The sequence below is a fragment of the Neofelis nebulosa genome, chromosome 2 (genome assembly GCF_028018385.1).
Source record: "Neofelis nebulosa isolate mNeoNeb1 chromosome 2, mNeoNeb1.pri, whole genome shotgun sequence".
NCBI classification, from domain to species: Eukaryota; Metazoa; Chordata; class Mammalia; order Carnivora; family Felidae; genus Neofelis; species Neofelis nebulosa.
In genome coordinates, this window is record NC_080783.1 from 98,647,883 (window position 1) to 98,660,882 (window position 13,000).

At 43.9% G+C, this 13,000-nt stretch overlaps 1 long non-coding RNA gene across 2 annotated transcripts in view; it reads left to right on the forward strand.

Moving 5' to 3' along the window:
• Nucleotides 1-13,000, forward strand: part of LOC131503792 (uncharacterized) — a 101,333-nt gene that overhangs the window by 74,633 nt on the left and 13,700 nt on the right. For both annotated transcript variants that reach the window (XR_009257607.1, XR_009257608.1), the window contains one exon: nucleotides 7,111-7,228. This is a non-coding gene — a long non-coding RNA (uncharacterized LOC131503792). The remainder of the gene's footprint in view (nucleotides 1-7,110; nucleotides 7,229-13,000) is intronic.

The following is a 13,000-nucleotide window of genomic DNA, read 5'->3' on the forward strand; positions in this document are numbered from 1 at the left end:
TGTTTTAAGGAAAATGCCTCGGCTCCATAGTCAGAGGTGTGTTGTTTCATATGCTGCTCTTTGCTTCCCAGCATCAGGTAGAGTTGTATCACCTGTGAACCTGAATTTCCTTGTTTAGTAAACAGGATGAGGACCTGCAATCCCTTTTGTCTTGGTGTGTTTCCTCTTTACCTTTCCTAGTTCACATGTTTGCTCATGTGCTTTGGGCATTTGGTCGATCTGTCAATGTTGGATGGAAATGTAATGAAAGTCCAGGGTTTGGTCCTTGGATGTCTTTTCTTCTCATTTACATTCACTCTCTCTCCAATTCATGGCTTTCATATTCATATGCTGATGATCCTAAATTTATATCTCTATTTTGGACTTCTTGTAGAAGTCCAGACTCTCAAATTCCACCGTCTCCTTGGCATCTTGCCCTGGATGTCTACAAAGTGTCTAGTGCCACAAGTCTGAAACTGAACTTCTGATCTTCTCTGCAAACATGCAACTCTTTTCCTCCAGTCACTCAGTCCAAAACAGAGGAGTCATCCATAACTTTTCTTTTTCCTTTCACCCACATCCAATTCAGCGGTAAGTTCTGAAGGCTCTTTCTTCAAAACATATCCAGAGTCCTACCACTTCTCCCAAGCCCCCTCCACATCACTACTCCCTGGTACAAACCTTCATCTGTCACCTGGATTGTGCTCTCTCCATCCTGCTTTTGCCCTCACCCTTCTCCATTCTATTAATGACAAAGCAAGCTATCTCACTGCTACAAAATTTCCAGAGCTCTTATTGTAGTAAAAGCCACAGTCGAGGTCCCAGATAGCTTTCTGACCTTCCATCCAACTATCCTCTTCCTGGCTCACTCTTGTGGCAAGCTGAGTTTTCCAGAAGAAGACACTGGAGACAGGATTGGTGGGGCTTCATATTTATGAGGACTTAACACCCATGGACAGAAGTGGGATGAAGCAGGATGGGCCAAAGAGAAATAGGTCAAAGTGAAGCAGCCTGGTAAGACTCCAGACTGCCTACAAGGAACTTGGAGGCACATGTGACCTGCCACAGTCGCCCCTTGTAAGGCCTCAAAGACTGCACCTCTATTCCTGCCTCATCAGCTGAATGCTGTTCTGAGAAGGGTGGGACCTGGTGGAAGGTGGCTCTCTGCAGCCTAGACACAGCTTGAGGCTGTCTGCTGACCCTTTGGGTAGTGCTTGTCTATGTCCACTGCACTCTTTCCCAGGCACACTGGCTTCCTGAAACAAATCCAGCCCACTCTGTCTCAGGGCCTTTGCACTTACAGAAATGTAATTTCACTAGATGTTTTTCATGTCTTGCTCATTCATCTCCTTTAGACCTCTGCTTAAATGTCACTTTGTGAATGATGTCTTCCTTCCCATGATCATCCTATTAAAAACAAGAAACTTACACCATTTCTTTCCTTCATTTGAGGAAAGAATTTGAATTTGAATTTACTGTCATTTGATACACATACTTTATATTTAATCCCTGACTTGTTATTGTCTCTTTCTCCAGGTAAAATGTAAACCCCAAGAAGGCCCTGTCACATAGTAGGCACTCAATAGATATTTGCTTACTGAATGAATGATAAAAGAAACTTTTGCTTATAGAGGTTTGAATTGCAATATATCTCCTTGTAGTGGTGGGGTGTAAGAACAACTGTAATCCCACGATATCAGTAAAGTGTTTTGGAATTACATTTATTAAAAAAGATTTCTGGTATTGAGTCCCATGAATTTAGATATGATCAAATTTAGAGTTGATGATATTTTGAGGTGTTTAAATTTCTTCCTACAAAATAACAAGTGTCTAAGGTAATGACTACTCTAGAATTGCAAGTTTTAAAAAGATTAATGTTTAAAGAGTTAAAGAAAATAAGTGTTGTAGAAATACTTACATCTCCACTATAATAGGTTAATTTAAAATCACTCTTTTTTAGTAACAAAAGCAAATTCTCCATCTTTATTTGGCAAATGATCTGGGAAGCACTCACAGATCTCATTGATGTTACTGTCACTGCTGGAAAGAAATAGATATGTGTTTAAAATTCTTTATATTTTTCTTTAATTCTGACAAATCTTCCTATAATTAGTCCTTCTGTTTCTTTGCTGTTTTACAAGTATTTCGTGGGGGAAAGTGGGACACCTTCCTGCAGGGTTAGGAATGGGCTGAAGCCCATCTGGTTTGATGTTGCATGCCCCTTGTTAATATTGTTGCTGCTTTTCGTTTGTTTGGTTGGTTTTTTAGTTGCATTTGTTACAAACCAGGAAAAATAATCAACAGCTTTAGTAAGACTAATTTAAAGATTCCTTTTGTCATGACTCTGATTTCCTCCTGTCCCTGCTTCATGCTCCTCACCAGATCATCTACATTCCTCTCTGCTGCTTTCTCCTTAAACTACCCAAACATTTCGTTATATATCCCGAGTCACTCTCCTGAGGGGAGAAATAAATTCAAATCCAAATCCAAATGTTTGAAAACCACCCACCAGATGATCATCTCTAGTTCTGATTGCCAAGGTGATTCAGCATTTTCTCTTTCCTTTTCTCTCTTCATTGGTAATCCTGGTGTCCTAGAATGACTATTTTTTTTTAAAATAAACTTCACCAAAAGATCTCTTAAGATGCCTAATTGTGCCAATGCTAGGTAATATCCATAATGGAAAAGAAAATAACAGTGTGTAATAATTTTGTCATCTTTGAGTCATTGACAAGTGAGTTTTGCGCAAAATTTTGCAGCTGATGAAACCGGCTTTTTTGAGATCCTATTAGATGGGTACAGAGGAGATGGTCATAAGTTAACCCCTAATATTTTCTTCTGACTGCTTCGTCTTCAACATGTTGAGTTCTTTTTTTTTTTTTTAATTTTTTTTTCCAACGTTTTTTATTTATTTTTGGGACAGAGAGAGACAGAGCATGACCGGGGGAGGGGCAGAGAGAGAGGGAGACACAGAATCGGAAACAGGCTCCAGGCTCCGAGCCATCAGCCCAGAGCCTGACGCGGGGCTGGAACTCACGGACCGCGAGATCGTGACCTGGCTGAAGTCGGACGCTTAACCGACTGCGCCACCCAGGCGCCCCTTCATGTTGAGTTCTTTTTAAACATGTTGGGGTCTTTTTGAACTGTTCCTGTTCAGGAAATGCAATCTTTGAATTCCTACCAAGCTGAAGGTTTTATTTCAAAGAAGAATACACTGATTTGTTCTTATTTTCTTTATTTCATTGTGTACAGATAGAGCTTCCACCACAGAGGTACCTGTATTAATTTTAACACCTCCATGTGCATATTTCATTTACACAGAAAGTCTTTGATCCAGAGTGGGACTCTTGCAATAGAATCTTTGCTTTGTTTATTGTCATTTTCTTCCACTTACTGAGGGAGAGAAAAATGCTTTCTGGATTATTCAAATTAAGACTTTAATGCCTTATATCACTTTTCAGATATATTTCAGGTTAAAGTTTTTTTTAACTTAAAAAATTAAAGTTTATGGTTTTATACCAACAAAATACCACTATTTTGGCAAATAAAGATAGCATAGAAATGCAGAATGCCAGGTGCCAACTGCAATTATCAGTCAATACATATTTGTTGGGTGAATTTAGTAATCACTTAACCATTAGTCTGGCACTTTAACCCTCACACAATGTTACTTCCGTTTCACAAGGGACAGTCACACAAGAGGGTCTAAGAAATTATGGAACTTGTCGAGGGTCACAGACCAGAAAATAGGGTACTTGACATTTGTACGCAGCTCAGTCTTCCGGCTCCGAGGACCTTTTTCCTCCACAGTGGGTAGGACACTGCATTAAGTCCCACTCCCTGTCAGGGGCAGGTGTCCAGAGTGAATAGGTAACATTATCTCACTAGGGGTACAGAGGTACAGACACTCAGAGGAAGGGCCTTGGATGGGCTTTTGGGAGTCCCTTGGACTCCTGCCTTCCTAGTAGAGCCAGAGAGGATGAAACTGTGTGAATTTGTGAACTGGGCTCTCTGAGCACCAGTTTCTTTATCTTTAAAATGGGTATCATTGTTGAGAAATAAAATTCCTTGGGAATAGATCAAATGAAGTCCCAGCCATCAAAGCGTTCTGGGTGTTTCCCCAAAGTCAATTCTCCTTCTGAGAAAAGGTTTTCTCTGTACCTTCCATCCTCTCTGGCTCTACTACCAAATTGCTCCAAGAGGTCAACACTGGAAGCCTCTGCCCACTGCCCCAGAGGTCAATGATGGGGACCCAGCATCTCTGTGATTAGTGTTGGTCTTTCAAATGACTCAGATGGAACGTCTCAACTGCAAGCCTTTCTCAACTGCAAAGACTTCCCTTGTGGCATAACTGGTGAGTTATTATGCCAGTAACCACACAGACAGATGGACACATTCTAGGGGTGGAGGTGACAGGGAAAAAAAAGGGAAGTGAACCCTGACCTGCCTCATGACCTTCCCAGTGACCATACCTTCCTTCTCTCTTACTGGCTTCTGTAGCTTACTCATGCAAGGCAGGACTAAAACAAGCTCCAAAGACTTTCTCCTCTACGTTTATTTCATCAGCCAGCACATCTCAGCGTATTACACAGTTTGAATGGGAAGGTGACAGGAGTCTAATACTGATTATTGTTTTAAGAGAGAATGTATTTCGTGTAAGTAATATCTTCCATGATAATGGCTTTGGTCAAACAGGCTGGTAAATCACATCTGTTAGGCTGGCTGCTATAGCTGCATTTGTTGGGAGACAAAGCCTGATGTCACTCTGTTCAATTACTCTTCAATTGGAAGCTGAGATTTTTTGGTGAGGAAAAAAAAATCTGGGCTCCATATGATTTCACATTTAAGCCACCTACTTGGATGATTTGAGCCATGCCAGGAAGATCGCTGTGTTCAAATTTAAAGCCCTATAGTCGGGCGCCGTGGAGTTTTTGATCCCAGTCCCTGGGTTCAGCATTGTCTTCTCTCGAGGATGTTTGTTTTTAAAAATCTTAACTTTTCTGCAAGGATTAGCACATTAAAGTCACGAATGTCTTTCTCTGAAGGTTTTCCAAATTGTTTTCCTCTGTTAGAGGGGAGACGTGGAGGCAATAAGGTGCAAGATTCTGAGAGGGAAGCTTCAGGTGATGTGTGGAAATGACTGTGAAAAGGAGTAAGTGAGACAGCATGGGTGAGTCTCCCTGACTTGCCAAGAGCCAGTGTCGACTTTGGGGAAACACCCAGAATGCTCTGATGGCTGGGGCTTCATTTGATCTATTTCCGAGGAATTGTATTTCTCAACAATGCTACCCATTAAAAAAATTTTTTTGATGTTTATTTATTTTTGAGAGAGAGAGAGAAAGAGAAATAGAATGAACAGGGAAGGGGCAGAGAGAGAAGGAGACACAGAATCCGAAGCAGGCTCCAGGCTCCGAGCTATCAGCACAGAGCCCAACACAGGGCTTGAATTCACAAACCATGAGATCATGACCTGAGTGGAAGTCAGATGCTTAACCAACTGAGCCACCTAGGCACCCCACAATGATAAGCACTTAAAAAAAATGTTAATTTTTGAGAGAGAGAGAGAGACAGAGAGAGACAGAGAATCTGAAGCAGGCTCCAGGCTCTGAGCTGTCAGCACAGAGCCCGGTGCAGGGCTTGAATTTGTGAACTAGGAGAGCATGACCTGAGCTGAAGTCAGATGCTAACCAACTGAGCCACCGAGGCACTCCCCCCGATGATACCCATTTTAAAGATAAAGAAAGTGGTACTAGGAGAGCCTAAGTGATTTTCTCAAGTTCACACAGTAACTACGTGGACCATTCTGGAACAGAACTCAGATTATTTACTGCCTGTTTCAGTGCTCTCTTCTTGATAGCACCATATTTTTCATTATACTTAATATATGTAAAGGTATTTGTTTTTTTAAAAAAATAAACAAAACAAGACCAGCTTTTTGTCTTGCTTATTTTACAGAATGCTATAGTACATGGCTCTTCAAACTTGTTTGATATAAAATACACTTTACTCTGTGTAAGTATTTATTTTCAAACATGAACAAGTTATTTGGACATCTATTAAAAGTCAAAGTTTTTTTGATAAGTCTATTATATTTTACTAGTTTTTGAAGACAATCTAGGTTCAGGAAAAGCAAAATGCTATTGTCTGCCTTTAATTGGGGGTAGGAATGGAATATTCTTAACATTTTTTTTTTTTTACTTTGTACTTTCTTTATATGATAGTTTATATTATCTGGGGGAAAGATTTTCTTTAGGATCAAGAAGGATGTGAAGGAGGAAGAGCAGAGGACTATTTGTGCCAGAACACTGGGAAATCAAGCCCTGTTCCCTAGCAGAGAAGTAGGGGCTTGGAAAGACCCAGAGAAAATGACTGCAGGGTGTGTCAGGAGCACAGGGCAGGGATCCAGGGCAAACTTCCCTTGCCCACAAGATAACAGTACACTGGAGCTGAAGAGACCATGACAGGGAGAGCACTGGTGGCTTGTGGAGCCAGTGTAGACAGGTGACTGATGACCACCTTCCTAACCTTGCCCCCTACCCCTGTTTCCCTGGTTTATTATTTTTTTTAAATACTTACTTAGAGAGAAAGCGAGCATGAGTGGGGGAGGGGCAGAGAGAGAGAGAGAGAGAGAGAGAGAGAGAGAGAATCTCAAGTAGTCTCTGCACTTCCAGCACAGAGTTCAATGCAGGGCTTGAACCCGTGAACCATGAGATCATGACCTGAGCCAAAATCAACAGATGGATGGTTAACTGACGGAGCCACCCAGGCGACCCTGTTTCCCTGCTTTATGCAGGACCCTGGACCTGATGCCCACCTGGGGGAGGGGAAGCAATTCCAGAAGTCATGTTAAAGGAATATCCTAGCCCCAAACTCAATTGTTCTAGACACATTACTTCTGTAAGCCTACTTAGAGTCACCTTTGAGATTGTCTCCACAAGCTGATGGAAAATATTGTGTATTTTGTTAAAACATATACATAGACAAATGAGATCATATTTATCTATCTCCTGGTCATTTCCATTTTCACCTTAATAATTTACCTCTTTCTGTGGCATAAAATAAATAATTTTTGTTTCTTTTTTCCTCACATATATATAATATTAAACAGTATGGCTGTTTTTAATATTTCAGGTTCTCCTTCTCCAGAGTTTGGCAAAATCAGACATGAGCCTATAGAGACATGTTGAATGGCAAGCACAAGGGCCAGAGGAGGATCTGGATTGCCCTCTGCAGGCAGATGGCCTCTCAGGTGAGGAGGAGCCCAGCTCTGTCTCAGTCTCTGCTGAGACTTTGCCTCTCCAGCCTCGATGCTAATGGTTTAGCAGCAGATGGGCAGGGGGAGCTCCACGAACTTCATCACTGCTGTGTGCATTTGGCACAGGGTGAGGGCTGAAATAGCACATCCTCTGTAACTCCCTGGCTCGGCAGTTTTTTGTTTTTGTGATTAATGTCCAGTGCAAAGGTGAGTAATGTGGCAATTCATTGTAGTAATTCGAGTTATGGGGAATATATGGACTCCTTTGCTCAGCATCCTTTTCTCCAGCTCCTTGTCACATAAAAAGAATCATTACATTGGGAATACACTGCCATCAGCCACAGGACCAAGCAGAGATACAACTCATATGCCCCAACTATCTCTGCTTCCAGCTTTTTGAGCCCTTCTTTATAGGACTGGACCAGGCTAACCTGACTCAAAGGGTAGTAAAGAAAGTTCTCAGTGCCTTCTCTTTGGCCCTACCTGTTTTGAGTACTACCTAAAAATGACTAGTTGAATCTAAATGACCCACAACCTCTAGTAAATTAATTTCAATTTTGTCTTATATTATTATCACCCCAAGGTAATTTTTGAGCTGGAGAAGTTTGGGAGCAGGGTGAGGGGGAGAAGCCTGGCTGGCTGTGGTAGGAGGACCTCCTGCTCGAGTAAGTCCAAGAAAGCATGGCTGTTGTCATCTGGCAGGGATGGAAGTGCAGATGAGCAGAGGAAATGCAGATAAGAGCCTTGGTCCCATCTTCCAGATTCAAGGGAAGTGATAAGATGCTCGCAGGGCTGAGGAACCCTAAGTCCACCAGCTTTGGGAGCAAGGATTGCACACTCCTTAAAGTTTCCATAGGTCTACAGGAAAGGAAGGGAATGCCGTGGCTTTCCATCTCCTGCTCTAGTCTCTGAGACTCCAGTGATGTCGTGCCAGTCATCTTAACTGGAAAGTATTTCTGAATTCATTAGCTGGTGGGGTCTGAGACCTTGGGGTCTTCTTTCAGTAATCCAAGGTAGACATGTTGAAGTTAGAAGGATAAAAGAGCACTTGGAGGGGATTGAGCAGTATTATAGTCTTTCCGGAAGACACTCCCTTCCAGTGGAGAAGGGGTGTGAAGGTAAGGAAAGAGAGGAACTAGCTCAGCCCCTATTGGTTACTTGCATTTGGCAGGTAAGTCCCTACTGATGCTCTGTGGGGATGTGCATGCCTCCACGTGTGTGCATGTGAGAGAGGAGAGGAGGGGGACATGCCTCTCTGACCCATGGCACCTGGTCCCACTGGGATTTCCTGCCACATCTGGGTGTCTGCCACTCAGGTCTAGTCACCAAACCTGGGTGGGAAGGTTTGAGCAGAGGTGAGAAAGGCAGTCATCTCCTCACTCCCTCCATCATCCCCTCTCACGGTGCTCATGCTAGCGGCTGCCTGTGCAAATGGATCCGCTGCACTGGATCTTAAGCCCATGTCGTTATTCCCAGAGATGTATGAACAACATTACCCAGCTGCCAGCAATGACAGCACATGTTACCTTTAAAAAGCCCTTCTTCAATCTTACAATACCCAAATTTCGAAAGAAACTTTGTGTGCAACCTCTCTTCTGTGCTGCTGCACTGCACCCCTAGCCACATCGAGGCTCTCTCTCCAGTGTGTGTCTGATTGAAAATTCAATTCAACTCACTTCAAACATGCATCGAGCACCTTTATGTTGGCAGCAAAGAGGTAAAAGCCATAGGGGATACAAAATAAGTATAAAGCACAGTTTCTGCCTTCAAAAAGTCTGCCGTGCTATTGGGAACAACATGGAGAAACAACAGGAGACCAACATGAGACAGAATATATCTACTCATCAGAATGTGTTGTTCTGACATTAAGTGCATTGGATATTCCAGAAAAGGAGATCTCAGTGAGGGCCAGAGTTGTCAGGGAAGAAAGTGTCTTGGAGAGGTCAGGAGCTGGTTTGGGACTTTGAAGGATTGGGAGGAGTCAAATATGTAGCTGGATCACATACAAAATTTTTCCTGTTATTTCAGGTTTTCTACTGAAGCCTCAAAGCTGAAAACAACATGACCTGATTACTCCCACCACCTTTTTTTAAATGTTTATTTTAGAGAGAGAGACAGACACAGAGAGACAGAGAGAGAGAGAGAGAGAGAGACAGAGAGACAGAGAGACAGAGAGAGAGAGAGAGAGGGAGACACAGAATCCGAAGCAGGCTCCAGGCTCTGAGCTGTCAGCACAGAGCCCGACAACTCCCACTGTCTTAAGTGATCACCAAAGAGTTGTCATATGGAGGTGCCCTCACGTAGCCCTCACATAGCCCCAGTGTGGGACAACTGTCCCATCAAGGCTGTTGCATCAAGGCTGTGGCTGGTTAAAGGGGGGCAGCATGAGTTATGTAAGAGGACCCCCTTCCCTCATGGCTCTGCCCAGACCTCAGCTCTTAAGAAGCAAGAGAGACCAGGTACAGGGAGATGGACAGTGGAGAAGAGGAGTGAAGCTGTTTCTCTGTGGTTAGTTCTGACTGGGAGAGGGGGAAAACCTTTATATTTCATGGGCAGGACTTCCTCTGTCCTTAAAGGTAAGTCTAAATGGTCCAGATGAGGCTCTTCTTGTAACTGACAGTTCTGAGTAGCCCTGGGAGTTGTTGTCCTAAGATGCTGCCAGGGTGGGGGCAGGAAGGGAGAGAACACACAATTCTATTGAAGGGCATCTGCCCCTGGGCCCCCACAGGGACCAGCAAACTGATTCCAGAAATATGGGAGCACCAGGAAGGGCAATTCAGGAAGGCAGAGGGGCCAAGTGGATGCCATGGGTGGGGTGGGCGTGGAGTGTTGGGGGTCTCGGTGACTCCGACTGTGGAAGGCCTGAGATAGGACTTCAACATCTTTGAGAGGATCGACAGCAGAAGAGGTTAAAGCAAATAAAAAAGGGGACCATCCCATTTCCCAAGTACGTTTCCTGGGAAGGGCTCCTTCTCCACAATACCACCTCTTCTTCTTTCCTGAGCGTCTCCAGCAGTTGGTTTCCTGTTGCCACGTAGGTCAGAGAGTCTATCTTCTCCTAATATTCTCATTTACCTGTTTGGAAACTGAGGGGGATTCCCGGGAGGAGGGACACCCCACGCCTTTTCCCCCACTTCCCACAGGGGCAGGAAAGACCCACTGAACCTGCACTTATGTTACCCAAGTCAACTTGGTCGAGAGATGGAAGTTTAATTTCTTGTTTACAAGACAAATGAGGAACAAGGAGGAGAGAGGCAGCGTTTTTTTGTTGGTAGGGCGTTGGGAGAGGTGACCCACCACAGTTCCCTGGAGAGTGGATTTCCAGAGGGTTTTAATTATGATCGCTGAGCTGCAGTTTGGAGAGACACAGCTGCTGAAAGGCAGCTGTCTTATTTATACTGCCGTCTGGCTGGATTACATTGCCTCTACAGCAGTGAAAATTTTAGTCCACACTCTTGGAGGGGGGTGGTGAGAAATACCTTGTTTTTTATAAATCAAATTTATTCTGACTGTGAGCTTTAATTCTCTAGAGGGTGAGAAATTAGATCTCTATCCTGTTTGGAAGGTTTGCCCCATTTCCACTCAGGCAAACAAGGATCAGGGCAGTGGGGATGGCAGAAAGCCCTCTGGTCTACAGCCCATCATTGTGATGGCTGTGGTTCTCACTGCTCAAATTTACAAGGTTTATTGGAAGGTGGGTGGCTACACTACTTCCCTGTCAAGCAGTGGCATGCTGTCTTTGGCTACTGTTCCCACGGCCACTTTTTTTTTTTTAAGTTTTTTTTTTTAACGTTTATTTATTTTTGAGACAGAGAGAGACAGAGCATGAACGGGGGAGGGTCAGAGAGAGAGGGAGACACAGAATCCGAAACAGGTTCCAGGCTCTGAGCTGTCAGCACAGAGCCCGATGCGGGGCTCAAACTCACGGACCGCGAGATCATGACCTGAGCCAAAGTCAGACGCTCAACCAACTGAGCCACTCAGGCACCCCTCGGCCACCTTTCTTAATATTCTGTCTCCCCAGCATCCCTGAGCCAGCTCTGGTACTCTGGTTACCTCTCCTTAAGGGGCTGAAAAACTTGTCTTGTTTCCAGGCTCTTTCGGAAAGAAATACCAGATGCTTTTTCAAAAAAAATTTTTTTAAAAATTTATTTTGAGAGAAAGAGAGCACAAGCAGGGGAGGAGCAGAGAAAGAGGGAGAGAGAGAATCCCAAGCAGGCTCAGCACTTCAACACAGAGCCCGATGCAGGGCTCGAACTCATGAGCTATGAGATCAAGACCTGAGCCAAAATCAAGAGTCGGATGCCTAACTGACTGAGCTACCCAAGCACCCCCCAGGTGCTTTTGATATGGCTGCTGCCACATGCCCTGCCCCATCCATTGCTCTGGGACCATTCAGCCTAACCGCTTCACCGAGCAATGGGTCTTGGACACAGAAGGGGATAGGGGAAGGGAGTGCTATCTCTTGGGTGCCTCTGTCCTCTGCAACACAAAAACGCACGAGAGAAGGCAACACTGGGCCTGGCTCCCTTTTTATATTTGCTAGAGGGTAGAGAAGGAAAATACCTATAGTTAGAAGAAACAAACCATGAATACATTATCTTGTCACATCTGTCTAGTCTTTAGAGTACACAGTGAATAAGCTAAGGCAATTCCCTCAGCTGTCCCTGAGAGCTGTCAGCAGCTGATGTTCTTAGCAAAGAAGGTGTGAGCGCAGGTGTGGTCCTGTGGCAGGGTCGGGGCTGAGCAGAGTTCAAGCATCGACTATCAGCCCTTGCTGCCATGGCCTACCTGCGGGTTGCTGCTCAAAATACATGAGAGGATTTGACTATGACCTTTTACTCACTGTCAAAGACAAAAACTGAACAAGTAAGTGGATTGATTTTATTCAGCCTGTTGCAATAGGAAAGCACCCCAGATCTGAAATGTGGATTTGCCTTAGAATTTTATAGGGAGGGGTAAGGACATTACAGATGGAGTGATTTATAGTTGGGTTTGTATTTTAAATGGGGAAAGCTTCAGTCAGTAATCTGCTTAAGTAATGTGTGTTTTGTTTTTGTTTTTGTTTTCCCCTATGGCTAGCTAGTTTCAGGGAAACAAAGAGCTTGAATCATTTATGAGATAAAGAATGGGAAGCTGGAGGGTCTAGGTTAAATGGTGTCCCCCTAAAAGATAGGTTGAGGTCCAAACCAGTATTTATGAATGTGATGTTATTTGAAAATGGGGTCTTTGCTGAATGTAATTGTGTTAAGATGAGGTCATTAGGGTGAGCCTTAATCCAGTATGGCTGCTGTCCTTACAAGAAGAAGTGAAGATAATGACCCATAGGGGAGAAGGCCACATGATGCAGAGGCAGAGATTGGAGTGATGCATCTTTGAGCCAGTAATTACAAAATTGATGGCAACACTAGAAGCTAAGAGAAAGGCATGGAACGGATGGTTCCATACAGTCTTGAGAGAGCATGGCCCTACCAACACCTTGATTTCAAGCTTCTAGGCTTCAGAACTGTGAAACAAAAAATTTTCTGTTGTTTTAAGCCACCTAGTTTAAGGCACTTTGTTATGGCCACCCTCGGAAACTAATATAGTCTGTGCCTGGCAAAAGGGGAAAGGTCTGTGTTCAGTCTTGTCAAAGGCAAACAAGGGAGGCACCCATGGTGTTATTGGAGTCATGACAAAGTGTGGATGGCATGTTTCGCATAGGTCACATGGGGAGGATGGGTATTTTTGTGAAGCCATTTCAGGAACACAAAAGGGTGAGGGGGT